The sequence below is a fragment of the Pan troglodytes genome, chromosome 3 (assembly GCF_028858775.2).
Source record: "Pan troglodytes isolate AG18354 chromosome 3, NHGRI_mPanTro3-v2.0_pri, whole genome shotgun sequence".
In the NCBI taxonomy this organism is placed as follows: Eukaryota; Metazoa; Chordata; class Mammalia; order Primates; family Hominidae; genus Pan; species Pan troglodytes.
In genome coordinates, this window is record NC_072401.2 from 156541322 (window position 1) to 156546818 (window position 5497).

The following is a 5497-nucleotide window of genomic DNA, read 5'->3' on the forward strand; positions in this document are numbered from 1 at the left end:
GTAGTGTGCTGTCCCAGCCTACCCTTTTGTCTTCCTTATTTGGTAGCAACAACACATGTGTTTTCAGGAACAGATAAATATTATGTCAGTACGTTTCAATCTATTTGGCTATGTAAATATGGGAATGTTTTATTGATATAATTTTTATACATAATTTGTAATTTAAAAATAGTTAAAATATGTATTGCTTTTGACTTTCTCAAAGAAGTGTAGAAGTTTTGAGTCAAAAGGGACTTTGAAGATCACTTGGAGAGATGACTACTTACCCAAGGTAATAAATGTAAATTTTAAATAGGAATAATTATGGAATATAAGCCAAGAGAGTTAAAATTCTTAACTAATCCAAATAAGTGTAACTGTTTGATAAAATTGTAAGCAAAAACTTTATTGAATGCCCACTGTGAACTCAGAACACATTCTTATGAATATGTTGCCTTACTCAAGGAAGATCCATTTCTAGATAATATTGCTAAAATGAGTTACATAAAGTCACATTTTTGGTAAAGCACATAATTAAAATAGCTTCTTGACAATTAATCTTTCTTTTGTAATATCAGTAATTACTCTTTATTTATTCTTCTTGAATTTGTTTTTCTGAAAAAAGAATAAACCTCTGCTAGACATTTTACATTGGAGGATTCATAAACGAGTAGAGAGAAATCTTCAAGATTTCTATAATTTCACCTATAAAGCAAAATACTTGGTTAAATTATAATTAAGCACCACGTACTTTTTTTAAAAAAGATGAAAAATAGAAGAATTGTTATTTGGAAACCAAATGGTGCAGCCCTAAAAGACATACAAGAAAATCCAGTCCCTTTCAAAAGAAATAAAAACAAATGTAAGAGGAGACATAATTTAAGGAAACAGAAAGAGAGTTTGGACTTTGTCATCTTATACTGGACTTGGCAGTGAGATGTGAGAATGACCATCTACAGCTATCGCTAGATTGAATTCCAGGAAGGTTCAGAAGCTGAATTGACGATAAGAGTCACCAGCAGGGGAGTAATGGATAGTATCTATTGCTTTTTCTGTGATGAGTGGACCAGGGCACAAAGAGTTCAACTGATTTGCTTAGAATCATGAAGTAGGTTGTGCCAATATTCTGGGTGACACAGGACTAAAAGGAGGAAATCTAATAACAATCTAGAGGATTTCTAAGTCTGGCTAAACCTTTGGACCTGGTTCCAGGGCCACCCTCTACAGACCCCTCTATAGGTAAGGACCTGCTGAGTGTGGCCTGGCACCCTGAGGTTCACAGCATTATTGGTTTGGTTACTTGCTCTTCTACGGGAGGCAGGTCACAGGTGGATAAAACTCATGATCTAAGAGACCCCAGGTCACTCTCCCTGCTGATTGTGACCCTGATTTCCTAGGTTCTAAGGTATTTAGGGATGATTTTTGAGATGCCATTTGGCCTCTGACAATTAGAACCCATCGTAATAATATGTGATATGGTTTGGCTGTGTCCCCACCCAAATCTAATCTTGAATTCCCAAGTGTTGTGGGAGGGACACAGTGGGAGGTAATTGAATCATGGGGGCAAGTCGTTCCCATGTTGTTCTTGTGATAGTGAATAAGTCTCACGAGATCTGATGGTTTTAAAAACAGGAGTTCTGCTGCACAAGTTCTCTGTCTTTGCCTGCTGTCATTCATGTAAGACATTGCCTTCCACCATGATTGTGAGGCTTCCCCAGATATGTGGAACTGTAAGTCCAATTAAATCTCTTTCTTTTGTAAATTGCCTAGTCTCGGGTATGTCTTTATCAAACATGCGAAAACGGACTAATACAATGTCCTTAGAGGATATCACAGAAAAAAACTAGAGCCCTCCCTTCCGGATTCCAACACCCTAGAATTAAATGAGATAAAAGAATGACAGATGCAAAAGAACAAGTGTAATGTATGTTACAACATGAAATAATTATGACCAAAGGGCAAATATTCTAGATTATTCTTTTTGAAAGTTAAACTAGGTGAACTTTAAAAATGCCTGTGATTTCTGGTTTAAACTGCTATGTAGATTAAAAACTTTATAGGTTTTTAATTTATCTTTAAAGAAAAAGGTTGGGTTGGCCACTGTGGCTCATGCCTGTAATCCCAGCACTTTTGGAGGCCGAGGCAGGCGGATCACAAGGTCAAGAGATTGAGGCCATCCTGGCCAACATGGTGAAACCCTGTCTCTACTAAAAATACGAAAATTAGCTGGGCATGGTGGCGTACGCCTGTAGTCCCAGCTACACGGGAAGCTGAGGCAGGAGAATTGCTTGAACCCAGAAGGCAGATGTTGCAGTGAGCCAAGATCATGCCACTGCCCTCCAGCCTGGTGGCAGAGTGGAGACTCCAGCAAAAAAAAAAGAAAGAAAGAAAAGGTTACTGAATTTTAAAAAATTAATCCTATGTGATCCAATTTCAGTTCCACTCACATTCTTTATGAGTAAAGTCTGGATGTTAATAAAATGAAAGTAATTCTATGTAATCTGACTTAAAGGCAAGTCACTGTAGAGGGAAACCAGGATAAAAATAAGTGTACTTAAGTCAAGTGTGTAGTTTGTACCTGCAGAGGCAAACACAGGCAGCTTGGTTCTTAAGAGAGAGCTGCCCACTTGGAGTTCTCCCAATTAAGAAGTTGGAGACAAAAATCCATTTTTTTTTCTATAGTTGCATGAGACTTTTAGGTATGAATCAGCTTCAGTTGAACTACATTGAATTTTTAGCATGGTGTGAGATAAGAGTATATTTATAACACTGTAGGATGACTATAGTTAATAATATTATGTAGTTTCAAATAGCTAGAAGGAGGATGTTGAGTGTTCTCAACACAAATAAATGATAAATGTTTGAGATGATGGATATGCTAATTACCCTGATCTGATCACTATGCATGATATGTATCAAAACGTCACTATGTACCCCATGATACTGTACAATTGTTACTTTGAACTAAAAAATTTTTAAACATTTGAAAAAGGAAATGTAACTACAAAAGACCAGAATGGTACACTGACCTTTCAGATTAACTTTAGATATTAGACATTGTATTTTCAAAAAACATATCAACAATAAGTATTGCTACAAATCATTGATGAGATAGTGTGCCTATGTCACTTAAAATTTCTCTGCAATTGAAGATACATTATTAAAGGAGCCATTGATTTTCAACACCAATTGCAGCCAAACTCCTGCTCAATCTCTTCTTGTTTTGCTATGGAATTACTCCTTTACTGCAGTATGAATGACTTCTTTTTTCCTTTTAAAACCGTTATTATGGATCCTATTAGGTTTTCTAAGTACTAGACAGTGATTGATCTTCTTTTTCTTATAATTACTCCCCCGAAAATTGACTAGCAGTTAAGACACTCTGAAGGGCCTGAGTAATTTGATTTTTGTAGGCCCGGTGCTCCATGAACCCTTGGAGGGGTTTAGAGAGCATCTCATTCCAGTCTAGCACAGGCAGGACACTATACACATGAGGGCTCTGAGGCCTCAAGAGGGTCAGCAATCTCACAGAGCATCAGATATGAGTATTTAAAGCAAAGCATGACATTAAAAGTTATTTGTCTTCATGTCTCTAAAATGTCTACCTATTTAGGATTTTTGAAATATAATAGCAACATTCATTGCTGCTGTGGTAGTTGGTAGTACTGATGCTTCTCAATGCTGGTCTGTTTGATGATAGCAATACCCAATTTCTCAGTACATTTCCTATATGAATACAGTGGCACTGCAGCTTTCTTCTGAATTTCTGAATACGTAGCCAAAGGCTATAGTCATATTTCCTTTTGTTAACAATCCTGGGTCATCCAATATTCATATCTATTATTGTCTCATAATAATAAATTAGGATCTAAAGCAAACAAGATTAACTTATAAAGTAGCTGCTATATTTCTTCCAAGTGACTCAGAAGTAACATGCCTTGCTGTTTATTGTTTCTATTTAAAAGTGGAATATGCTTTATGTTTTGTGGGCATATCAAATGTTTTACTCATTTCTTGATATCATTTTATCATTTCTGAAATAGACATTTGGGGTGTTTTCTGCTTTGTGAGAGGCATTTTTGAACAAATGCCAGGTTTTAGTCTTTGTTTTTATGATTATAAACCACTTCATTGGTGAACAGCCAGAGGAGCTGAGCTCTCAGAAAGCTCCCAAATCTCCTGAGTGTGAGTCTCTGTGTGCTGGCTGCATGCTGACTGTGTCCATTTTACTCAACTCCAAAACACTTGCCTGCTTCCTGCTCACCCCTGTGGCTCTGTGCCAGTCCTCAGAACGTGTTTGTGAGTAAAGGTATGTCCTTTGTCTACACTGCATTCTTGGATGACTGTGCTGTCAAACGAGAAATGGAAAAGCCCCTCTGCCTTACTTTGTTTCTCTGAATAATACAAATATTGCAGATGATGCATCACATTATGAATTTTCATAGAATGCTGCAATGTATTTGATTCTGTTTAATTCTCAAAATAGCCCTCTGGATATTATTTCCATTTTAGAAAGACGGAATTGAGGCTCAGAGGTGGCAAGTGACTTGTCTGAGATTATTTTGTTGTAAATGGCACTTCCAGGCCCTTAACTCAGGATTTCTGCCTTTCTGCCTCCTACCTCTGCATCACAGCTGCCTCAACCTGTTGTTAATTTTATATTAAGCTGTATTAATTGGGGCTAGGAGTCTTCATAATGCTAAATGTAAATTCTTTGTTTTGTTCAATGTTCTTATTTTATGGTTGGCAAACAAAAACAACAAAACAGCATTGACAACAACAACAGAAACAACCAACTGAAGCTGCAGCTTTTAATCTTTCTAAAGACAATAGGCTAAAGTGAGGTCCTCATAATAAGATGCTAGTCACCAGGAAGGAAGCCAGGGGAAAATCTCCTCCCAGGGGGTAATTGATCCCTATTGGCCTAACACTGCATGTAGCACTGAGTTAGGAGGCTCCATGGAGAAGTGTCTGCTTCTTTTCCTCTGCTGTCAGAACAAAGTTCACAAACAACTTTGTTTTCCCCACACCCTTGGAGTTGTTAGCTAGTTAGGGCCCCTATTTATGTCCAGGGGACCAGACCTGGACATTTGTAAAAGAACTGAATATAGATGGATAGCTAAGAAAAAAACAAATGTTAAGATTATCATTATTTATAGCCCAATGATTTAGTAATCTAAAAAAATCCAAGAACAACAAAATAATCCCTAAGAAGGACAAGAATTTTAAAACATGCAGTTTAGAAAACCAAATTTCTCAGGCCTAGAGCTCAAGTAAAAGAAAATCTGAGATAATGAAGTCTGGAACACTGGGCCTGCATTCTGCTCCTGACTCTGTGCCCTTGGGTAAGACATTGAACTTCCCCTCCCCAGATTCATCCTACACCCTAAGGAGGGTGTAGGATTTTGTAGCCTTCCTAGTGATGGCATACTATTAATCAGAACCTTAACCAGCTCTATTCTCACTATCCCAGTAAAATGTTAAAAATTAGACCTCGTGACATGAGAGAAGAGGGGAA